The sequence below is a fragment of the Oncorhynchus masou genome, chromosome 8 (genome assembly GCF_036934945.1).
Source record: "Oncorhynchus masou masou isolate Uvic2021 chromosome 8, UVic_Omas_1.1, whole genome shotgun sequence".
In the NCBI taxonomy this organism is placed as follows: domain Eukaryota; kingdom Metazoa; phylum Chordata; class Actinopteri; order Salmoniformes; family Salmonidae; genus Oncorhynchus; species Oncorhynchus masou.
Genome location: NC_088219.1, coordinates 29394382 through 29420947, shown reverse-complemented (window position 1 = coordinate 29420947; position 26566 = coordinate 29394382).

Genomic DNA, 26566 nt, shown 5'->3' with positions numbered 1-26566 from the left:
AAATCATCCTTTCCACCCTGCATTGGATGATATGGTGTTTTCACAGTGGAGGGAGAAGGGGCTCACAACAATTGGTGATCAATATGTTGATGGTCAGTTAGCGTCATTTCAACAATTACAGGGTAAGTTTAACATGCCAACAACACAATTTTTCAGATATCTCCAAATCAGGAATTTCTTAAGGACACATATTCCACAGTGTGGCATTAAGCCAAATAGTCCTACATTAGATAGCTTGATCCTTGTCAAACCCCATTCAAAAGGGTCAGTCTCTAGACTGTATGATGTGCTACAGGCCCACATAGAGGTATCCACAGACACCATTAAAAGGGCTTGGGAACAAGAACTTGGTTCAGAAATCTCAGATGAGGACTGGGTAGAAGCTCTTAGGAATATAAACCACAGTTTAGTGAATGCTAGACACAACCTTGTACAGTTTAAGGTGATACATAGGTTACATTACTCAAAAGTAAAACTGCATAAAATATTCCCGGACAAGTCACCACTGTGTGAGAGGTGCAAGCAGGATGAGGGGACATTGACCCACTTATTTTGGACATGTCCTAAGTTACATGCTTACTGGGCTCTCATTTTTTATTACTTATCTAAGGCCTTCGATAGAGTTCTAGCCCCAGACCCATTGATCACTCCGTTTGGTACAGTTGATGGGAATAACCAGGAGGGGAGGCTGTCTCTCTTTGTACTCTATTAGCCAAAAGGCTCATATTGCAATTTGGGAAATTGGAGACTGTACCTTTCAGGGAATGGAATACATATGGAGAAGATTCTATGCAATACCTCCAATAGAAGTCCAATGTTTTACAAAATATGGCAGCCGATTCTGGATAAATGATCTAGTCCCGCTTCATAACTGGGTTGACAATCTGCTGCTACTCTGTGCTGTACTCCACTCAATATTTATTTTTGGCTTAACTACACTGCTTTTAATGACTATATGCTGTCTTCTTATACATATACCATATAAAACGATTTTGTTATATTTTGTGTATGTGTGAGTTAAGTTTTGTTTTGTTCTTTAAGTTGGTCATCCCATTCAACAGTACAAGGAATGTCAATATTTGTATTGCTGTATTTCATTTTTCTTTAAATGATTGGAAAATATTAAACATATTATAAAAAATGTAAAAAATTGTATGCAGGTGAGGTTGAAAGCCCAAAAGGTTAAACAAAGCTTATTAATTATATTTTTTACATGACATACTCAAAATACAAGAAAAAAAAATATTTGATTATGTGTGTGTTTGAGTGTGAGAGTTAGGCTGCATTGAGGGGAATATTGGGTAGTTTGGTTCACCAATCTTTGCTTGAAGTTATTGAGGGATGATGAGGTTTAGGCAATTCCAGAGTTCCAGAGTATGGTACCTCTGTATCTGATGTGAGATGACTATGTGAGATGCGGCAGTGGGGAGGTGTGTCACGCCCTGGCCTTAGTTATCTTTGTTTTCTTTATTATGTTGGTTAGGCCAGGGTGTGACATGGGTGATTTATTGTGTTTGTCTTGTCTAGGGGTTTATTAGATTAATGGGGTTGTGTTAGTTGTAAGCTGTCTAGATTAGTCTATGGTTGCCTAGAGTGGTTCTCAATCAGAGGCAGGTGTTTATCGTTGTCTCTGATTGGGAACCATATTTAGGCAGCCATATTCTTTGGGTATTTTGTGGGTGATTGTTTCCTGTCTTTGTGTTTTATGCACGAGTTAGGACTGTTACAGTTTTCACGTTTATTGTTTTGTAGTTTTTCATGTTTGAGTTTTCTTATTAAAGAACCATGAACTATAACCACGCTGCGTTTTGGTCCGGTTCTCCTTCCCAGGAAGAAAGCCGTGACAGAATCACCCACCACAACAGGACCAAGCGGCGTGGTGACAGGCAGCGGCAGGAGGAGCAGCGATGTCAGGATTATTGGACTTGGGAGCAGAATCTGGACTATACGACTTGGGAAGAGATAGACAGGTGGGCGGTCGACCCAGGGAGAGTGCCGGAGCCCGCCTGGGATTTTCTGCAGCAGTGCGAGGAGGGTTATAGGAGAATGGAGTTGGAGAAACGAGCACGGCGGCGCGGTAGGAAGCCCGAGAGTCAGCCCCTAAAATTTCTTGGGGGGCGGCACACAGGAAGTATGGTGAAGCCAGGTAGGAGACCTGCGCCAACTTCCTGTGCTTACCGGAGAGCGAGAGAGACAGGGCAGGCACCGTGTTATGCTGTGGAGTGCACGGTGCGAGTGCATAGCCCGGTGCGGTACATACGAGCTCATCGTATCGGGCTAGAGTGGGCATCGAGCCAAGTGCCATGAAGCCGGCTCTACGCATCTGGTCTCCAGTGTGTCTCCTTGGGCCGGCGTACATGGCACCAGCCTTACGCATGGTGTTCCCGGTTCGCCTGCACAGCCCAGTGCGGGCTATTCCACCTCGCCGCACTGGCAGGGCGACCGGGAGCATTCAACCAGGTAAGGTTGGGCAGGCTCGGTGCTTAAGAGCTTCAGTGCGCCTGCACGGTCCGGTCTATCCAGTACCACCTCCACGCACCAGCCCTCCGGTGGCAGCTCCCCGCACCAGGCTTCCTGTGCGTGTCTTCGGCCCAGTACCACAAGCGCCAGCACCACGCACCAGGCCTACAGTGCGTCTCGCCTGTCCAGCGCTGCTAGAGCCTTCCTCCTCTCCAGCGCCTACAGGTGTTCCCGTCTGTCCAGAGCTCAGAGCTGCTGGAGTCTCCCGTCTGTCCGGAGCCGCCGGAGTCCCCGTCTGTCATGAGCCGCCGGAGTCCCCCGTCTGTCATGAGCCGCCGGAGACTCCCGTCTGCCATGAGCCGCCGGAGTCTCCCGTCTGCCATGAGCCGCCGGAGTCTCCCGTCTGCCATGAGCCGCCGGAGTCTCCCGTCTGCCATGAGCCGCCAGAGTCTCCCGTCTGCCATGAGCCGCCAGAGTCTCCCGTCTGCCATGAGCCGCCAGAGTCTCCCGTCTGCCATGAGCCGCCAGAGTCTCCAGTCAGCACGGAGCCGCCAGAGTCTCCCGTCTGTCATGTGCCTCCAGAGCTGCCAGTCAGCATGGAGCCGCCAGTCAGCATGGAGTCGCCAGAGCCGCCAGTCAGCCGGGATCTTCCAGAGCCGCCAGTCAGCCGGATCTGCCAGAGCCGCCAGTCAGCCGGGATCTGCCAGAGCCGCCATTCAGCCGGGATCTGCCAGAGTAGTCAGTCAGCCATAATCTGCCAGAGTCTCCCGTCAGAAGCCGCCAGAGCTCCAGTCAGCACGGAGCTACCCAGAGTCCCTTCTACCACCCAGTCCCTCCAGAGCCCCTCAGTCCTGAGCTGGAGCCGCCAGTCCAGTGGGGTCCTTTAGTGGGCCGCCAGTCCTAGGCATGGAGGGTCGCCAAAGCCGACACAGTTAAAGGGACTAAGACTATGGTGAAGTGGGGGCCACATCCAGCGCCAGGGTTTGGTCAGGGTGTGATCTGAGTGGGCAGGGTGTGATCTGAGTGGGCATTCTATGTTGGATGTCTAGTTTGTTTGTTTCTGTGTTTGGCCTGATATGGATCTCAATCAGAGGCAGGTGTTAGTCATTTAGGTAGCCTGTTTTGTCATTGTGGGTTGTGGGTGATTGTCTATGTTAGTTGCTTGTGCCAGCACAGTTCTCATTATAGCTTCACGGTCATTATTCGTTTATTGTTTTGTATAGTTTGTATTCAGTGTTCAGTGCTTTCTTTAATTAAAAAATCATAATGAACACATTAAAGTGGACTAAGACTATGAACATGACAAAATAATTGCAGGGTTTGGTCAGGGTGTGATCTGAACCTGGGTCTCCAGGGTGTGAAACAGTCACTTAACCAACTGAGATGTCTAGTTTGCAGAACCCAGAAGATGAGGCAGACACAGCAGTAATTAAGACGGTGTATTTAATAAATTTAGGAAGTCCTTCAATACAAAAAATGGCAAATCCAAAAGGTTGTGGGAATGCACAAAAAAGCCTCAAGAGATACTCAAAAACAGAATTCCACAAGAGCATCCACCGGAATCGACAAGAATACAGAACACTAGGGCTGGGTGCTAACATACAAACACAGAGCACAGAACTGAGGGAAACGTTAAGGGTTAAATTGTTTTGGAAACGAGGCACAGGTGTTCAATGGGGAACAAAAAAAACATAAGGTCAAAAAGCACAATGGGGGCATTTAGTGACCAAAACGAACATATCAAAATAATTGACAACTTGCAAGTCATTTGGTAGTAATATAAAACAACACATCAAAGACAACAATAGAGCAAAACATAGAGACAGACATAAAAAATACAAAAATTAAATTCATAAAAAATAAATAAAACAAGGAAAAATATATATTTTGATACAGTTGTTATAGATCAACTAGCACAGATAGTACCGTCCTTAACATCCGAGATGTTATATATGCACATACCAGGCTTCTTATATCACCGATATATAAATATATATCACTTTGGAACTGCAGTGAAATGTAGTCCTTTAACGTAAGAAAAGTAGAGAGCCCACATTGCATAGAATTTGTCTACAGATCCATTGAGTGTGTGCTTAATTTTTTCCAACTTTATGCAATTCAAAACGGATTGGGGTGCAGAGGATTTCCATCTAAGTAAAATTAAACGTCTCGCTAACAAAGTGACAAAGGCAATTACATCCTTATTCATTTTGGTCAATTGTATTGTGGGGTAAGGAAACCCCAAATAGTGCAATAAAAGGGTCTGGCTCGATCTGTGTGCCGCTTAATTCTGAGAGTGTGTTAAAGATGTCTTTCCAGAAACCAACAAGAGATGGGCAACACTAAAACATGTGTACATGATTAGCAGGTGACTGATTACATCGTACACAATTAGGGTTCACATCCTTGTCCATTTTGGATAATCTTGCTTTGGTCCAGTGGGCCCTTTGAATGAGTTTGCATTGAATGAGACGGTGTCGAGCGCAAATAGAAGAGCTGTGTACCCTTTTGAGTGCCCCTTCCCATAGTTCATCAGATATTTCCTCACCCAGTTCCTCCTCCCATGAGGATTTAATATTGTTTAATGAGATGGTTTGTAGTGAGCAAATGTGACTATAGATTATTGACAAGGTGCCTTTCAGAGTAGGAAGTGGGATAAGAAATGTGTCAAACTGTGTTTCACCAGGAAGGGTGGGGAATCCTGGATCTATGCTTTGGATGTAACTTCGGACTTGTAAGAACCTAAGGAAATTATGTCTTGGGAGACCAAATTTAGCTGATAATTGTTCAAACGTACTAAATGTATTGTTAATATACAGATCTCTGAATCTTTTAATACCGAGACTAGACCATGTTGAGAAATCACCATCAACCATAGATGGGGGAAAAGCTGGGTTTGAGGCTACCGGATCCAAAGAAGAGGTTGTTTGAAACCCAAAGTGGCGCCTAAAATTGATTCCAGATCTTCAATGTTGTTTTGACACATATATTTCTGGTGAAGGAGGAGTAAGGGCCTGTAATGGAGGAGTGAGCGAGGGAAGACAATGATGCCGGTATAGATGAGGCGGCCTCCATCTCTAGCCAAATTGGGGGTGGGAATATCGCTCTGCTCTGTAACTGAATGATTCTAAGGTTAGCGGCCCAATAATAGAATCTGAAATCCGGTATAGCTAGACCGCCGTCTGGTTTGGGCCTCTGCAAAAACCTGGGAGACTTTTTGTCCCATATAAAAGGGTAATATTAGGCCGTCGATCTTTTTGAAAAATATTGTGAAGAAATATTGTGAAGACAAATTGGAAGGGACTGAGATATAAGAATTTAGGGAGAGTATTCATTTTAATAGAATTAATTCTTGAGACTAAAGAGAGGTGTAGCAAAGACCAGCGTTCCAAATCGTCCTTAGTACGTGTTAAAAGAGGAGCAAAGTTGGCTTGAAAAAGGTTTTCAAACCTGAATGTGACATGTACCCCGAGATAAATAAAACTACTGTGAGCAATTATAAATGGCAAGTTATGTAAAGGGGAATTTTTCTGCGGCCATATTCAGCGTCATCAATTAGCTTTTACTGAGATTCAGTTTATACCCTGATAAGTGACTGAAGGATGCGAAAGTGGCAAGGGCAACAGAAACAGCAACAGAAAGGCTGGATGTGTATAATAATAAAATATCTGCATATAAAGACAGTTTGTGTTCGTGTCCGTATCCGTATCTGACTATACCTTTGATAAGGGGGTTGGAGCGAAGTGCTATTGCAAGTGGTTCTATGGCGAGGGCAAACAGTGAGGGACTTAAAGGGCAACCCTGGTGTGTCGATCGTTGCAAAGGGAAGCAATATGATTGAGTGTTGGCGACAGAAGGATTATATATAATATTAAATAATCATTGAAGATTGAAGAATGAGTGTCTATTTTTAATAAATCCTGTTTGATCTAGAGAGATAATTGATGGGAGGACTGTTTCCAGACGTGTTGCCGGAAGTTTGGCTAAAAGTTTATAGTCAACATTTAGCAGGCTAATTGGACAATATTATACACAGTCAAGAGGGTCTTTGTTTGTTTAAAGAATAAGACAAATGGTAGCCTGAGTGAGAGTCTGTGGAAGAACTACATTTACAAATGCTTCATGTACATTTCAATTAGAATAAGGGCTATTTTGGATATAAACTTTATATAAAACTCTGCCGAATAGCCGTCAGGCCCTGAGCTTTTCCCAGATTGGAGAGATTTGAGCGCATTAGACAATTCTTCAACAGTGATCGGCTGCTCTAATTTCTTAAACAAAATCACGGCTGACCGAAGGCACAGCAAGTGAGTGGAAGAAATCATACAATTCCAATGTATCTGCTTAACTTTCAGAAGTATATAGAGACTGGTAAAATCTCTTGAACTCATCATTGATATCCCAGACGATGTACGAATTTTAGGAATCTGAAATGATGATGATAGTTGACGTAATTTGTGAGCTAATAATTTACTGGCTTTATCTCCTTGTTCATTGTAAGTGCTCTGAGATTTGATAAGCAGTTCAGTAACCTGTTCTGTTAATAATGTCTCAAATTCCTTATAAATATCTGGGGATGGTGAAACTGCACAATTGTAATCTAATTGGTCAATACAACGTGTTGCAGCGTGTACAGCCTATCCCTTTTCAGTTTGTTCTCATGTGCAGTGTAGGAAATATTTTCACCTCTGATGTAAGCTTTCAAAGTTTCTCAGAGAGCAGACGCAGAGATGTTTGGGGTTCTAGTTGTAATCAAGAAAAAGTCGATTTGACTCAAAACAAAATTGACAAAGTGTTCATTACTGAGCAGTTAAGTATTTAGCCGCCAAGGCGGTCGCAGATTGTCAACATTTTGAAAGGCTACTTCCATAGTAACAGGGGCGTGGTCAGATACAACAATTGGATTATATGAACATGAAGATATGGAATGGAGTAGCCTGTCATCTACATGGAAGTAGTCTATGCGCGTAAAAGTGTGGTGAACCGATGAGAAAAAAAGAGTATGCTTTTCCAGGTGGATTAAACATTCTCCAAGGATTTGAGACTTTATTCAGACATAAAAGTTCGGACAACTCTAGCTGTGGTTGATAAGGTGGTCGGTTTAGTGGAGGATCAATCCAAATGTGGTTCTAACCAACAGTTAAAGTCACCACCTACGATCAACATATGGGAAGACAGTGTAGAGAAAACCGATTTGAAAAAAATCCACATTGTCCCAATTAGGAGCATAAATATTAACAAGAAGTACCTTCATATTGAGCAGCCTACCACTGACAGTGATGTATCTACCATGGAGATCTGCGATCACATTAGAACATGTAAAAGGTACCGATCTGTGAAGTAAGATAGCCACCCCTCTTACCTTACTCTGAAATGAGGAATGGAACACCTGACCCACCCATCTGCACCTAAGACTTGAGTGTTGTGATACCTTCAGATGAGTTTCTTGGAGAAAAAATGATGTGAGCTTTCAGTTAATGAAGGTGGTGTAGCACCTTACTATGTTTAACTGGGTAATTTATGCTCCTGCAGTTCCAAGTAAGAAAATGAAAACCATTCCCTCCAGTAGGATGGGCTACACTAGGCTGAGTCATGTCTTAAGAGAGAGAGAACGTGTAAAGGACAAGGTACAATGTAAACTAAAGATCTTAGTTGAACCTAAAAGCGCAAATTTAAAAAATAAAGACAAGCGACGAAGCACAAAAAACACATAAAAACTATATACAAAAACACCTTCCCTCACAACCTCCCTTGCCGAAGCATCTCCCCAACTGAGATGCAAGCAAAACCCTAAATACAAAAAAAGTTTAGAGCAAAACATGATAACTCCTACTCTGTGCTACCTGAGATTTGTGACCATTTAATCAGAGTAAACCAAACATGCATAGATTGGTCCCCAGCAGAGTCTAAGAAAAACTAACCTCGGTTAAGAGAGGTTTAACTGCAATACAGATCGTAAAACCACGACTGAACCATGAAAACAGCCAGATATTGGCATTAGAAGTGGCAACCTCGGTTGGAAAATAAAAAAATAAAAAAAGAGAATGACATTCAAATATTGATGAACCCAGCAAAGTTGGCTTTGCTATCTAACCAGTCGGGCTGCAAAGAAGACCAGCTAACCAACCATTTGTTCCACACCATGCTGTACAACAACCACTTTAACGTTCTTGTTGATGAAATCGTCCGCTAAAGCTGGGTCCTCAAATCTGTGCGTTGAGCCGTCCGGTAAAGACAGTCTCAGAACCGCAGTCAGAACGATCTTCTTAACCTTAATCAGTCAAGTTTCAAGACAGGTCACTCAACCGAGACTTCTCTTTTCTGTGTCATGGAGGCTTTCCACTCTGCCAAAGCTGACTCTCTCCTCTGTTCTTATCCTCCTAGATCTATCCGCGGCCTTCGACACCGTGAACCATTAGATCCTTCTCTCCACGCTCTCAGGCTAGGTGTCTCAGGCTGCACACTCCCTGTATCCTAACTGGCAGGTCGCTCCTACCAAGTGACGTGGAGAGGATCTTTATCTGCACCATGTACTCTCACTACTGGTGTCCCCCAGGGTTCTAGGCCCTCTCCTCTTCTCTCTATACACCAAGTCACTCGGCTCTGTCATATCCTCACATGGTCTCTCCTATCATTGCTATGCAGATGACACTCAACTACTTTTATCATTCCCCCCTTCTGTTACCCAGGTGCCATCATGTATCTCTGCATGCCTGGCAGATATCTCAACTTGAATGTCAGACCGCCACCTCAAGCTCAACCTCGAAAAGACGGAACTGCTCTTCCTCCCTCAAAGACCTCTCCATCCTGGTTGACAACTCCATAGTGTTGCCCTCCCAGAGTGCATAGAACCTTGGTGTGACCCTGGACAACACGCTGTCGTTCTCTGCAAACATCAAAGCAATAACCCACTCCTGCAGGGTCATGCTCTACAACATCCATAGAGTACGACCCTACCTCACACATGTAGCAGCATAGATCCTAATCCAGGCCCATGTCCTCTCCCGTCTGGACTACTGCAACTCGCTGCCTGCCTGGTTTTTAACCTTCCCAAGTTCTCTCATGTCACCCTGCTCCTCCGCACATTCCGCTGGCTTCCATTCGAAGCTCGCATCCACTACAAGACCATGGAGCTTACCTACAGAACAGCAAGAGGAACTGCCCCCCCCTACCTTCAGGCTATGCTCAAACCCTACACCCCAACCCGAGCACTCAATCTGTCACTTCAGGTCTATTGGCCCGCCCACCCGTATGGGAGGGCAGCTCCCACTCAGCACAGTCCAAGCTCTTTTCTGTCCTGGCACCCTCATTCTGGAGCTGAAGCTAGGACAACAGAGTCCCTGCACATGTTCTGAAAACATCTAAAACCCTACCTCTTCAAACAGGATCTTAAATAATCCTCCTTCTCACCTCAACCTCAGCACTTGCATTTCACCCCCCCTACTGTACATTGAACCTTTATTTGAAACAGATGCAAATGCTTCATCATGTCAACAAGGCAGTGGGAATGTGGGGTTGAAGCGAGTTGGGACTGTGTATGATTGACTATGCTAAAGTCAATGACATGTCAGTGCTGGGTGGTACCAGTTCAAGTGTGCCTGTACTTCCACCTGTTGTTGAACTTCTGTTTCCTGATTTACATAACTGCCACTCTGCTCTTCCTGTAGCCTGATGGCATCTGTTCCTCTCAGATGAATGGTGTAATGTCTTACTGGGCAAGAAATAGATGTGCAAAGGGTTAAAGATATGATCAATTTACATAGGTATCCCTGATATCCCTGATAATTGTGTAGAGTTTGAACATTTTCCTATTCTGTGCGGGTTTTAATATATAATTATGTTTTTGAATATATCAAATAAATGTATTATATTACAGCATTACCATTTTATGCTTGTGTGTGGTTCTGTGCAGGTTACATCATTCCAGCTATCAGGCAGTTGAGAGTCTTTTTGGGGGGGGGATATGGAGGAAGAAATAGGCACAACCACAAGGGATCACTGTATAACTGAGTTGTTGGGCAACATTATTGTTTGATGGTCGGTACCTTTTTTGCCCAGTTGATGTGGATAAATGATTGTATGAGTAAAAGAAGCAACAAAGAAAAAAACATTGTTTTTATTGTCCCCCACAGAGCATAGGTGCAGTGAAGTGTGTTGTTTTACAGGGTCAGCCATAGTAGTACAGCAGGCTTAAGTGCCTTGCACAAGGGCACACCGGCAGATGTTTCCCCTTGTTGGCTCAGATATTCAAACCAGCCACCTTTTGGTTACTGGTCCAATGCTCTGAACGCTAGGCTATCTGCCACACAGGTAGATGTCTCACAGAGGTTCAGTAGAAAATGGAGAAGTGTAATGGTAACGACAGGGGTGTACTCTAACCACTAATTTGGGATCTGAAACACAGTATAGTTAATTAAACTGTCTGATGTCTCATGACGCCTGTGTATTTGTGCTTATTCTGTTCGTCATGTAGAAGTGACCACAGGGGATGTACTGATCTTTCACTCACACTTGTGTATTTCCAGAGTCGAACAAAGAAACGTAAACAGTTTTTTTGCTTAACCACATTTGAAAAAAGCTTTCAGCACATCTCATATGAAGCACATCTCTGACAAAATACTTCTCAGAAACAGTGTCTGCAGGATGTTTCTTGCAGAAGTGTGAGTGCAGTGTGGTTGTGGTCAAGAGCTAGAGCTAGAGCAGGCCAAGAATAGCCACAAGGCTGTGACTGGTGGGCCTTCCCAGAAATTCTGGTCTTCCCACAAACCGTTATACCTGTTAATGGTATGTGTAATTACTTTTTTAACACATTCATTTGGTGTTAAATCACCTATCACCATAGAATGAATGCTTTATGTCACTCAGTTATCTCAATTTGCAAATCTCATACCTACTTCTTCACATTTCAACCCACCACTATATTTCTTCTATATTTTCAGTAAACAGTAATGAGGCTGGTATAGAGGGGCCCTCAAGGACCAGATAAGCCTACCTCCAAACTAGTTAACCCAAATTAAATATACCCAGATAGAGACCCATTTCTTAAAATGTCCATAGATAACCCATAGACAACCACAGACAACCATATAATGTATAGACAATAGGTCTCTGTTTTCTGGCCGTTTATATTTCATTTTGTCCAATGAGAAGGGGTCTATTAGGTCTATGAGTCCATGTAATGATTTTGAGATCCTGATTTTCAAATGATGGCCGCTGAAATTAGCATTATATCATTGTTGTTTATGTACTGGAAATTACAGGGCCCCTAAATGTGGAAACTGCAATGTTAGGTGGAACATCAAGACTTGGGAACTCATTTGTTCAACTGCTGAATAAATCCACAATGGTAAAGGTTGCCTTGAAATATTCTTGGTCTCCCCCACCAGTGATCAATCAATTGTCTCTTTTCGATATACATTAGCCACCTGAATAATGTGTCAAACCAAGAGGTTGGATGCAATAAATCATATTTGACAAGTTTAAAGTGCCATCTCCAGCTATCACTTTACTGTGAGTCAAAAGAAGGCAAACGAAGGCACTGTAGCTATGCCTGTAGCTATGCCTGCCTTCTGTGGTATGCTGTGAGTCAAATGAAGGCACTGTAGCTATGCCTGCCTGTTGTAGTATGTTGTGAGTCAAATGAAGGCACTGAGTGCGACTTCTACAAAGACCACCACACCTTATAAAGAAAGTCCGTTCCAGTGTTTGCCAATTCACATTGTTCTGGAATGAGTTCAAGAAGTGGAACAATACTGAAGTACATCTGAGATGTGCTATTCTACAGAATGGATAAAGAGACAATCTTCTTAAAAAATAGTGATTCTCAAAGACAATGTGAGCAGTGAGTGACTGTTTTACTGTACTCCAAAGCACTTGTTTAGTTAGCATTACACAGACTGCACCTCTTCCCTAGGATTTCATTCATTGACTTCATATATTACCTTCACAGTTCTCAAACAGATCTCCTTGGAAAACCGAGTCTGTGCAAAAGGAAGGGAAATACCTCACTGTTTGATGTGAGGCCAAACATGGCAACTTTTACCTGAACAATGATGCCTCACACTTTATAAAACACTCCTACAGTACACACACAATGTCTGTATGGGGAGAGTGGTGGAAGAGGAGCTGTTGATGAAGAGGAGCAGTACTGGAGATGTGCTGTAGAGCTGGTAGTAAAGGATGAAGATATTGTGACAGCACAGCCTCAGTATCCCCATAGATGTTGAGAAGGACTAGATCCTATAAATTGCTCAGACATTTTAACACGACAATACTCTGTTAGTCTGTTACTGTATTACAAGAGTGATAAATTACTTTTGGACATATTTCAATATTTGATTTATTTCTGTTGTAAATCCTCCTGGAACCACCATTCCCTCCCCAGCTTTCAGTTCTTTCCCTCCTGGAGAGGAGATGACAGTCAGCAATACAACAACCCACAGAGAAGGTGAGCAACATTAGTTTACAGTGTATGATTCTGTTGCTAGTTAATGTACAGGTATTGATTAGTTCCTAAAATATCTCAACTCCTTAACTCTTCGCATTTTGATGGTCACTCTCAGTAAGGCCTACTTGCATGAACATTCTAGCTACAGCATCATTCAGTAACCATCTTTCAGTCTGCGTCCTTTTACTAATTCCGCTATCTGGGTCTGTGCTGTGTGTCCTCCGACGCAAGCGTGGTGCCTTCAGACAGGCCTACTCATATCCCACTGATATTTTGTTCCAAGGGCTACTTTAAATTGCCAAATTCTCTCTCTCTATCTCTCGAAGGGTTTCAAGGCTGGCCTGCAAATACTGGTTAAGAATTGTTTCTTTATTTTAAACTACCATTATGTTTCCAATATTTATGCACATCAATAAAACTGAGTGTACAAAACCTTAGGAACACCTTCCTAATATTGAGTTGCATCCCCCTTTTGCCCTCAAAACAGCCTCAATTCGTCAGGGCATGGATTCTATGAGGTGTCGAAATCGTTCTACAGGGTTGTTGGCCCATGTTGACTCCAATGCCAAAGTTGGCTGGTATTGGATCTTTACCCCGAATGGCTCGTTCCATCACAATTCGACAGATACTCAATTGGATTGAAATCTGGTGACTGGGCAGGCCACAGCAGTATGCTAAATTCACTGTCATGTTTGTGGGACCATGGCTGGACAATCCTTGCCTTGTGGTATAGGGCATTATAGCCTTGTGGCATGGGGCATTATCCTGTTGAAATATTCATTTGCAGATGGATACACTGCTGCCATGAAGGGATGCACCTGATTGGCAATAATGTTCAGACATCCTATGGCATTCAAACGTCGCTCCACCTTTATCAATGTGCCCAATGTGTGCCATAATAAACACACCCCAAACCATCACACCACCAACAGTCAGCAATGTTGACACACAGCATGATGAAGGAATGCATGTACTCATGTGGTTTTCTCCCAGTAGTGTGACGCAGGAACCGGGATTCATCAGACCAGACAATGTTTTTCCAATTCTCCTGCGTCCAGTGTTTTTGTTCCTTAGCCCAACTGCAATTGTAGTTTCTTGTTTGTTTTTTTTGCTGAAAGAAGTGATACTCTCTAAGGTCGTTGGCTGACATACCCCATTAGTGTCAAGCTACAACGAGTTGTGCATTCTTTTATGGGACTTTGGGCACCAATGTTGTACTGGACTGTCAGTTGACTAACTGTAGCCCGTCTGTTGCTCTGCACAATTCGTGTCAGGCTCCTTTGTCCTCTTTCATCAATGACCTGTTTTAACCACTGGGCTGCCATTGGCCGGATGTCCTTTGGGTAGTAGACCCTTCTTGATACACATAGGAAACTGTTGAGTGTGTAGAACCCAGTAGTGTTGCAGTTCTTGACACACACAACATGGTGTGCCTGGCACCTACTACCATACACCATTCAAAGGCACTTAAATATTTTGTCTTGCCCATTCACCCTCTGAATGGCACACATACACAATCCATGTCTCAAGGCTTAAAAATGATTATTTAAGCTGTCTCCTCGCCTTCATCTACACATTAGTAAGGGATCATAGCCTTCACCTGGATTCACCTGCTCAGTCTACAGTATGTCATGGAAAGTTTTGTTCACTCAGTGTATATCCATCTGAATGCACTGCTTTGTCTCGACAGAAGCCCACCTGTGCAGGAAGACAACACCCCACCTTGTGTCTGTGAGTATGAGGGCTGACTAAACCACTACTGCTTTTCTTTGATCAGTGTTTTATATTCAATCATTCTCTCAATTGAAATAGATTCTGTCAACACAAGACCAAGGGACAGTGGTGTAAAAAGTACTCAAAAGTCATACTTCAACGTAAAGATACCTTCAAAGAAAATAATGCAGGTAAAAGTGAAAGTCACCCAGTAAAATACTACTTGAGTAAAAGTTGAAAAGTATTTGGTTTTAAATGTACTTAAGCATCAACAGTAAATATAACTGATAAAATGTACTTAAGTATCAAAAGTAAAAGTGAAAGTATAAATCATTTCTAATTATATTATGCCAACCAGACAGCATAACTTCCTTATTTTTTTATTTATTTTATTTATGAATAGCCAGGGGTACACTACAACCATCTGACATTAATTTACAAACAAAGCATGTGTTTAGTGAGTCTGCCAGATAAGAGGCAGTAGGGATGACCAGGGATGTTCTCTTAATAAGTGTGTGAATTGGACTATTTTCCTGTCAAAATCTAACAAGTACTTTTGGGTGTAAAGGAAAATGTATGAAGTAAAAAGTACATTATTTTCTTTAGGAATGTAGTGAAATAAAAATAAAAGTTGTCAAAAATATAAATAGGAATGTACAGATACTCCCAAAAATGACGTAAGTAGTACTTTACAGTATTTTTACTTAAGTACTTTACACCACTGCCAAGGGATGAGGTGAGTTGGATTGAATAAGTGCAGCGTGAAGTAGGCTAATATGCACTTGACTACCACTTTCAATAATACGGTTTGAACTTTGAATTTTACTCCCCATGCAACATACATTGATCAGATCACAAAATGTAGCAATATACTGCTAATGGCTACCCCAGCTGCACATAGCTCAAAGTGACTTGCGTTCTATGTTACAGGAAGAGGACACTAGTCTGCAATATGCTACAGCGACATCTACCAGTGACCGAGCAAGTCTGCATTATACTACTGTGACGTTTACTGGTAACCAAGCTGGACCTGGGCGCACCAAGATCAAGTTTGCAATGACTGGAGACTACGCCCTCTTAGCAGAATAATAGAAGAAAGACAGTCTGTCTTGTAGAAAAGTTTTGTTTTTCTCATAGTTAACTTACAGTATGTGCCTTACCTTCCACCCGTTGATGCACTTAAAAAAAAAATCACCCTGCTTGATTTACATATCTTCTACTCTGTGGACACCATGTCTTCCTGTAGTCTGTAAACATCAGTTCCTCTCAGATTCTCTTACTGGGCTATACATAGATGTGCAGAGGTTTTAGGATAAGATTCATTTCAACAGGTATACTTGATAAATGTGTAAATGAACAGCTTTCTTGATTTATAAGTCAATATGTCATTTATAAGTTGTGTGTGTAAAATGAGATAAAACTACAGAGATGAAAATGTTTAAAAACAATATTGATTCCGTTTCTCTGTATTGCAGAACATTCTTAATAAACCACTTCACTAACTGTTAGAGGAAAGTAATACAAAAGGACTCGTGATTTGCAAGCTCTCATGGAGGTTCTGTTTGGAACTCGTTCTACTCGCCCATGCATTTTCCCATCATTTATGTGCAAAGCTTTAACTAGAGGCAAATGAAACCCAAATTAGAATTGCATTAATGCAATCACATTTCAAGTAGATCATTCACATTGGAATCCTTTAAAAATAATTTCCCAATTACAAATGGTTTCTGCTAGTTACAGTAGGCCTGGTTTGGCCCAAAGTAATCTCAGAAACACAGAACCAAATGTCACATTTACATAACTCTCATATCCCATATGCTCCTGACAGACGTATCATTTTTGTCACAGACTTTAGGAGAGACTGCGTCACACCCTGATCTGTTTCACCTTGTGCTTGTCTCCACTCCCCTCCAGGTGTCGCCCATTTCCCCCATTATCCCATGTGCATTTATACCTGTGTTTTCTGTCTGTCTGTTACCAGCTCGTCTTATCATGCCTACTAGTGTGTTTTCCCCTGTGCGTCTGTTGCTCTCTAGTCCTTGTTTTTCTAGGTTTTCCGGCTTTGACCACCCTGCCTGCCATTCTGTACCTGTCGGACTCTGCCCTGGATTACGGACCTCTGCCTGCCCCCTGCCCTCGATCTGTCTTTTACCTGCCCCCTGTTTGGTCAATAAACATCTGTGATTCCAACTGTCTCCATCTGGGTCTTACCCCGAGTTGTGATAGACTAGGCCCAACCAGATCAGTCTTTGTCTAAACCTGCACTTGGACCATGTTACAGCTATAGGTATGATAGTTTTATATGAAATCAAGCACCACCATAAGAGGGTGATAGGTGGGAGCTAATGTTTTACCATTAAAGGAGACACAATACATTTGATCAGTGTTTCACCCTTGTACTACTGTGGTGTTGTCTGAGTCAGCCAAATGCTCTTGGGTATATTTATTAATAAAAGCATGTTTGAGAGCATGCCTCACATTTGTCCTGAAAGCATCTCTCATTTCCATATATCCAAATTTCATTTCTCTCTCTGAGTTATTCATAACAGGTGACAGGTTTGGAACCTTAAAACAACTCTTAACCATGATCCAATTAATGTGCTGGTGCCTTGAGTTAGCTACATATTATTAGTAATAACATTATCGTACCCTATAATCAAATGTCAAATCATTTACTTTCACAACTATTTATTTGATTGTACTTTTGGCTGGAATAACAATAATCTATAGTCTATCTTGAACTACAATTAAACAGATGCAGGTATAGTATGTTTCTCTTGAATACTCTTTCTCTTCGTTGTTTTGTCGTTAAGCATTAGGGATGCTTTCTGTGTGATTTGAATAGGCAACAGTAATAAAAGATTGAGATGAGTATTAAGCACAAAAGAATGGAAATAATAGATTTATACTATACTTTACTCAGTACTTTGTTGAAGTCCCTTTGGCAGCGATTACACCCTCAAGTCTTCTTGGGTATGACGCTACAAACTTGGCACACCTTTATTTGGGGAGTGTCTCCCATTATTCTCTGCATATTCTCTCAAGCTCTGTCAGGTTGGATGGGGAGCGTCACTGCACAGCAAGTTTCAGGTCTCTCCAGAGATGGTCGATCAGGTTCAAGTTCAGGCTCTGGCTGGGCCACTGAAGGACTTTCAGAGACTTGTCCCGAAGCCACTCCTGCGTTTTCTTGGCTGTGTGCTTAGAGTCGTTGTCCTGTCGGAAAGGGAACCTTCGCCCCAGTCTGAGGTCCAGGGTGCTCTGTAGCAGGTTTTCATTGAGGACCTCTCTGTACTTTGCTCAGTTCATCTTTCCCTTGATCCTGACTAGTCTCCCAGTCCCTGCCGCTGAAAACCATCCCCACAGCATGATGCTGCCACCCTTCCCCAGATCTGTTTCTCAACACAATCCTATCTCGGAGCTCTACGGACAATTCCTTCGACCTCATGGCTTGGTTTTTGCTCTGACATGCATTGTCAACTGTGGCACCTTATTTAGACAGGTGTGTGTCTTTCTAAATCAAGTTGTAGAAACATTTCAAGGATGAGAAATGGAAACAGTGTCACGCCCTGGTCGAACGCCCTGGTCACGCCCTGGTCTTCCAGATCCGCCAGTCAGCCAGACTCTTCCGGATCCACCAGTCAGCCAGGATCTGCCAGTCAGCCAGACTCTTCCAGATCTGCCAGTCAATCAGACTCTTCCAGATCTGCCAGTCAGCCAGACTCTTCCAGATCCGCCAGTTAGCCAGGATCTGCCAGATCCAACTACCTGCCTGAGCTTCCTCTCAGTGCTGAGCTTCTTCTCAGTGCTGAGCTTCCTCTCAGTACGGAGCTTCCTCTCAGTGCCGAGCTTCCTCTCAGTGCCGAGCTACCCCTCAGTCCCGAGCTGTCCCTCAGTCCCGAGCTGTCCCTCAGTCCCGAGCTGTCCCTCAGTCCCGAGCTGCCCCTCAGTCCAGTGGGATTCTGGGTGAGGACTACTAGGCCATGGTCGGTGGCGAGGGTGGACTATCCAAGGACGCGAGGAGGAGGGACTAAGACTTTGGGGGGGGGGGGTCTTCATTTATTTGGTCAGGCCAGGGTGTGGCATGGGTTTTTGTATGTGGTGTGTTTGTATTGGGATTGTAGCTTAGTGGGGTGTTCTAGTTAAGTCTATGGCTGTCTGAAGTGGTTCTCAATCAGAGGCAGGTGTTTATCGTTGTCTCTGATTGGGAACCATATTTAGGCAGCCATATTCTTTGAGTGTGTCTTGGGTGATTGTCCTTAGTGTCCTTATGTTCCTGTCTTGTGCACTAGTTTGCACCAGTATGAGGCTGTTTCAGTTTTCGTTACGTTTATTGTTTTGTAGTGTTTGTATTTAGATTCGTGTTGCTTCAGTTTAATAAACATGGATCGCAATCTACACGCCGCATTTTGGTCCGACTCTCCTTCACACCTAGAAAGCCGTAAAAAACAGGATGCACTTAAGCTCAATTTCAAATATCATAGCAAATAAGGTATTTCTGTTTTTATAAATTTGCAAACATTTCTAAAAACCTGTTTTCCCTTTGTCCTTATGAGGTATTGTGTGTAGATTGATTTTATTTATTTAACTAGGCAAGTCAGTTAATTAAGAACAAATTCTTATTTACAATGACGGCCTTGGAACAGTGGGTTAGCTGCCTTGCTCAGAGGCAGAACGACAGATTTTTACCTTGGCAGTTCGGGGATTTGATTTAGCAAACTTTCGGGTTACTGGCCCAATGCTCTAACAACTAGGCTACCTGCCGCCCCAATGCGGAAAATGTCTTATTTAATCCATTTTAGAATAAGACTGTAACATAAGTAAAAAGTCAAGGGGTCTGAATACTTTCCGAATGCACAGTATACGTGTTTGGTCCCATATTTCTGGCTCGCAATCACTTCATCAAGCTAGTGACTACAAAATTGTTGGATGCATTTGCTGTTTGTTCTGGTTGTGTTTCAGATTAATAGAAATGTATGGTAAATAATGTTGTGTAATTGTGTCATTTTGTAGTCACTTTCATTGTAAATAAGAATAGAATGTGTACAAAAAACCTTCTACATTGATGCGGATGCTACTATGATTATGGATAATCCTAAATGAATTGTGAATAATCATGAGTGAGAAAGTTACAGATGCACAAATATCATACCGCCAAGACATGCTAACCTCTCACCATTACAATGACAGGGTAGGTTAGCATTTATGTGTCTGTAAATTTCTCACTCATCATTATTCATGATTGATTTAGGATTATCCAAAACGTATAAAGGCAAAAGAAGACAAAACGCTTCACTGTCCCAATAATTACGGAGCGCACTGTATATGGTGAGATGTTTACCACAATCCATGTTAACATAACATTTCTGTGATTCTGTCTTTACAGCCAGTGACACAACAAATCCTGCAGAATCTCAACAGGAAAAGAGGACAGTAGAGGTAAACCAAAACCACGCTGCCTCGTGCTCTTCATCTACTTTGCCACTATCTAGTGATGTTTCGGTTTTCTGTGCGTTGCGTATACAGTACAGGGAGCTAGCAAACAACACACACAGTGTACAAAACATTAAGAACACCTTCCTAATTATTGAGTTGCATCTCCCCCTTTTTCCCTCAGAAGAGCCTCAATTTATCGGGACATGGACTCTACAAGGTGTCGAAAGCTTTCCACAGGGATGCTGGCTCATGTTGACTCCAATGCTTCCAACAGTTGTGTCAAGTTGGCTGGATGTTCTTTGAGTGGTGGACAATTCTTGAGACACACGGGAAACAGTTGACCATGAAAAGCCCAGCAGCGTTGCAGTTCTTGACACAAATCGGTGTGCCTGTCACCTACTACCATACCCCCCCATTCAAAGGCACTTAAATATTTTGTCACCCTCTGAATGGCACACATACACAATCCATGTCTCAATTGTTTTTCACCTTGATTCACCTGGAGAGTCTATGTCATGGAAAGAGCAGGTGTATTAAAGGTTTTGTGCAGTCAGTGTATAACTACATTATACATTGAAGGCAGTAAGAATTGTGCTTTCTTGCAAGAATCTGATTATTTGATGTTTCCATTTCAATTATGATGTGCCTTCCTCCCTATTTTTCAATAACAGAAAAGTGAAGATGAATTGTGCTATCCCACTGTGTCCCATGCTGATCCCACTTGGTCAAGTTTGAGCAAGGATATGATGAGTATGCCACAGTTGTAATACACTGACCAGCACATGCCTTCCTAAACAGACATGAAATGATATATTGTTCAATGGATAGATTGTTTATATTTTTTAAACATCCCTATTTTCTTCCCAAGTAATATGTAGCATGAATACATTTCTAATGGTCTTGTGATCAGCCAATTTGTCATAATAACGTTGTTCTATTCCACCATCTGCTTAATTGCTGTTTGTGTTGTGCGCACCTGTCGTTCCCAGACTACATGCGGGAAACTAACATACTGTGGCGCAAAACAATTTTTGCTGCCCAAGTAGGCACTCACCTTTTTCCTACCTGCGGAATGCTTGAAAGGTAAGCCATTTAACAATAATAAAAAAATGTAAGGCAATTTACTCTCTCGCATCTTAACACATTTTTTAATAACTTAAATTAAAGAAGCATGTTGCAGCTGTGTTTATCATCATCAAGAGTTTAGGTCTACAGAACTCCATGTGCACGGTCAGTGGATAAAATGGCAACGTTTGTTTTCTGTGTGGCTGTTACAAACTTTATTACCTCGGCTTAGAAGTAGAAGACACTTTCATACCACTGGATGGCAATGTTGAATCATGTTTTGGAACAATTGTAAGAGCTCCTCGTGCGTTGATTTTTCTGCAATAATCGTGAGTTGAAGGCTACCTATGCCATTTTGATTTGGATTCCACCTGCCAGCCAGCGGTTTGGTGTAGCTGGCCTGGCCTTATCTTGTGTTTTTACTGAAAGTTTTATTGTGGACTACATATTCAGCGAGGACGGTGTCTATTCGTTCTGTTTTCACTCAGTCAGACCTACTATAGTTTTTGTCACTGAGATCTGTAAACATCTTCTCTGTCTGCAGTCTGCGCTAATGCAGTAGCCTGAACATTCGGTAGTCTTATTGTCTTCGATTAAAATGCATCAAAAACAATTGATATAGCATTCAACAACATTTCAGTAGGTGGCAGTAATATACATAACGTATTTTAGAAAACCAGGTACAGTATTTGCAAATATAGTATATATTCTCATAGTGGTATTGACATGTTTAACACATGGGGGGAAACAACATTAATTGGAACCTGTCCAATCAGTAACAATGGAATATTGTCTACATAGGTCTATGTGCCTTGTTTGTAATTTCCCATTTATGCAATTGAGTAGACACTTTTAATTTATACAATCCAGTCCCCCATGTGGGAATCGAACCCACAGCCCTTGACATTGCAAATGCAATGCTCCACAGACTGAGCCCACAGGACTTGGCATTTGAAATAAACATGGAATAATGCCCATATATTCCTGGGGCGATCGAAACCATATTGAAGGATGGACTATTTTTTTGTGTGTTTATTGCCTCCAGTTGAAGAGGGACCATTACCATCAGTCAAAACAAAACCCAAAGCTGTCAATCACACCACAGCAATTTCCCTTCCCTATTCAGTGCCAGTAGTGGCAGGTGGAGTTGGTACTGTTTTGATTGACACATGGAGAAGTGATACGCATACACTCCCTTACGTATTGATTTGGACAGTGAAGCTACATTTTTTTATTTGGCTCTATACTCCAGCATTTTGGATCTGACAGCCAAAATCAGGCGACAGTATATAATGTCACGTTTTATTTTAGGGTTTTTTCATACGTATCTGTTTTACTGTTTAGAAATTAAAGGACTTTATGTATCTCGTCCCCCAATTTCAAGTCAAATCAAATTGAATTGGCCACATACACGTGGTTAGCAGATGTTAATGCAAGTGTAGCAAAATGCTTGTGCTTCTAGTTCCGACCGTGCAGTAAAATCACACAACAACTACCTTATAACACACAAGTGTAAAGGAATGAATAAGAATATGTACATATAAATATATGGATGAGCGATGGCCGTGCGGCATAGGCAAGATGCAGTAGATGGTACAGAGTACAGTATATACATATGAGATGAGTAATGTAGGGTATGTAAACATTATATAAAGTGGCATTGTTTAAAGTGACTAGTGATACATTTATTATATCCACATTTTAATTATTAAAGAGGCTAGAAATTTGAGTCAGTATGTTGGCAGCAGCCACTCAATGTTAGTGATGGCTGTTTAACAGTCTGATGGCCTTCAGATAGAAGCTGTTTTTCAGTCTCTCGGTACTAGCTTTGATGCATCTGTACTGACCTCACCTTCTGGATGAAAGCGGGGTGAACAGGTAGTGGCTCCGGTGGTTGTTGTCCTTGATGATCTTTTTGGCCTTCCTGTGACATCGGGTGGTGTAGGTGTCCTGGAGGGTAGGTAGTTTGCCCCCGGTGATGCGTTGTGCAGACCTCACTACCCTGTGGAGAGCCTTGAGGTTGTGGGCGGAGCAGTTGCCGTACCAGGCGGTGATACAGCCTGACAGGATGCTCTCGATTGTACATCTGTAAAGGTTTGTGAGTTTTTTCGGTGACAAGCCAAATTGGTGCTGTCGCGCTTTCTTCACCACGCTATCTGTGTGGGTGGACCTTTTTAGTTTGTCAGTGATGTGTTTGAAGGTGTCATGAGTATTTGAACAAATTCACTTGTGTATTTAAGTATTTTTCACATGTGCCGAATACAACAGATGTAGACCGTGAAATGTTTATTTACAAGCCCTTTACCAACAACATAATTCCTAGCATGCAATGACTACACAAATCCTGTGACTCTAAAAAAACTGTTTGCAGTTTGTTTTGGTTGTGTTTTAGATTATGTTTTTCCCAATAGAAATAATGTAAATAATGTATTGTCATTTTGGAGTCACTTTTATTGCAAGTAAGAATAGAGCATGTTTCTGAATCCTAGCGCCTCTGAACACTACATTAATGTGGATGCTCCTATGGTTATGGATAATCATGATAAACAAAGGTCATACCCAAAATGTTACAGACCGTTAAAGTTACAGAGGGAAATGATATTTACAGTGCATTTGGAAAGTATTCAGACCCCTTGACTTTTTCCACATTATGTTACGTTACAGCCCATTTCTAAAATTGATTAAATATTTTTTTTCCTGCATCAATCTACACACAATACTCCATAATGGCAAAGCAAAAGCAGTTTTTTTGAAATTTTGGCAAATGTATTAAAATTAAAAACGTATATAATTTTACCTAAGTATTCAGACCCTTTACTCAGTACTTTGTTGAAGCACCTTTGGCAGTAATTACAGCCTCGGGTCTTCTTGGCTATGACCCTACAAGCTTGGCGCACCTGTATTTGGGGAGTTTCTTCTATGCTTCTCTGCAGATCCTTTCAAGCTCTGTCAGATTGGATGGGGAGCGTCGCTGCACAGCTATTTTCAGGTCTCTTCAGAGATGTTTGATCGGGTTCAAGTTCGGGCTCTGGCTGGGCCACTGAAGGACATTCAGAGACTTATCCCGATGCCACTAATGGTTTATCTTGGCTGTGTGCTTAGGGTCATTGTCCTGTTGGAAGGTGAACCTTCACCCAAGTCTGAGGTCCTGAGCGCTCTGGAGCAGGTTTTCATCAATGATCTCTCTGTACTTTCTTCTGTTCATCTTTGCCTCGACCCTGACTAGTCTCCCAGTCCTTGCCGCTGAAGAACATCCCCACAGCAATATGCTACCACCACCATGCTTCACCGTAGGGATGGTGCCAGGTTTCTTCCAGACGTGATGCTTGGAATTCAGGCCAAAGAGTTCAATTTGGGTTTAATCAGATCAAATCATCTTTTTTTCTCATGGTCTGAGAGTCTTTAGGTGCCTTTGTGGGCAGACTCTAAGCGGACTGTCATGTGCCTTTTACTGAGGAGTGGCTTCCGTCTGGCCAGTCAACAATAAAGGCCTGATTGGTGGAGTGCTGCAAAGATGGTTGTCCTTCCGGAAGGTTCTCCCATCTCCACAGAGGATCTCTGGAGTTCTGTCCGAGTGACCGTCGGGTTCTTGGTCACCTCCCTGATCAATGCCCTTCTCCCCCGATTGCTCAGTTTGACTGGGCGGCCAGCTCTAGGAAGAGTCTTGGTTGTTCCAAACTTCTTCCATTTAAGAATGATGGAGGCCACTGTGTTTTTGGGGACCTTCAAAGCTGCATAACTTTTTCGGAAGCCTTCCCCAGATCTGTGCCTTGAAACAATCCTGTCTCGGAGCTCTATGGACTATTTATTCGACTTCATGACTTGGTTTTTGATCTGACATGCATTGTCAACTGTGGGGCATTATATAGACAGGTATGTGCCTTTCCAAATCACGTCCAATCAATTTAATTTACCACAGGTGGACTCCAATCAAGTTGTAGAAACATCTCAAGGATGGTCAATGGAAACAGGACGTACCTGAGCTCAATTTCGAGTCTCATAGCAAAGGGTCTGAATACCTATGTAAATTAGGTATCTCTTTTTTATTTTTAACACATTTGCTAAAATGTCTTTTTGCTTTGTCATTATGGGGTATTGTGTGGAGAGTGATGAGGAAAAATATGTATTTAATACATTTTTAGAATAAGGCTGTAACGTAACAAAATGTAGAAAAAGTCAAGGGGTCTGAATGCTTTCCGAATGCACTGTATTGGCTCATGGCAACGGTAAATAAATATGACTGATGCATTTCCAGTCACGTGGCCGCTGTCGTAAGGCTACATACCTTACACTACAAAATCACATTTCTGTAGGAATTGGTAGAGACACACATGTCTCTGACATTGAGAAGGATCCCACTTATATGACTGAGATGAAGTGACTAAAATAGAATTTAATGGAGCGACTAGAAAACTCCTTGTCATATCCATTTTTGCCCTTCCTCTCTTTTCCCACAATGCTTGTGTGTGGATCTTATATGTTTTGGAGTGATTCAGCATTTGTTCTAACGTGCAAAAGGAGCGGGAGAAGACAGGGAGGCATGATCGGAGGTAGATCTTACAGGATATCTCCTTTGTCTTTTGCGGAGGGAATGAGAGAATGAGAGACAGAAAGATACACTACATGAACATCTCATTCCAAAATCATGCGCACTAATATGGAGTTGGTCCCCCCTTTGCTGCTGTAACAGCCTCCACTATTCTATGATGGCTTTCCATTTGATGGAAGATTGCTGAGGGGATTTGCTTCCATTTAGCCACAAGAGCATTAGTGAGGTTGGGCACTGATGTTGGGGGATTGGGCCTGGCTCGAAGTCGGTGTTCCAATACATCCCAAAGGTGTTCAATAGAGTTGAGGTCAGGGCTCTGTGCCATTTCTGTAAAGCCCGGGGGTATTGTCATGGTGGAACAGGAAAGGAACCTCTCCAAACTGTTGCCACAAAGTTGAAAGCACAGAATCATCTTGAATGTCATTGTATGCTGTAGCGCTAAGGGGCCTAGCTAGAACCATGAAAAGGAGCACCAGACCATTCATCCTCCTCCACCAAACATTACGGTTGGCACTATGCATTGGGACAGGTAGTGTTCTCCTTTCATCCGCCAAACCCAGATTTGACTGCCAGATGGTGAAGCGTGATTCATCACTCCAGAGAACGTGTTTCCACTGCTCCAGAATCCAATGATGGCGAGCTTTCCACCACTCCAGCCGACGGTTGGCATTGCGCACGATGATCTTAGGCTTGTGTGTGGCTGCTCGGCCATGGAAACCCATTTCATGAAGCTACCAACAAACAGTTCTTGTGCTGACGTTGCAACCGAGGTCAGGCGATTTTTACACACTACTCGCTTCAGCAGTCGGCGATCCCGTTCAGTGAGCTTGTGTGACCTACCACTTCACGGCTGAACCGTAGTTGCTCCTAGACATTTCCACTTCACAATAACAACACTT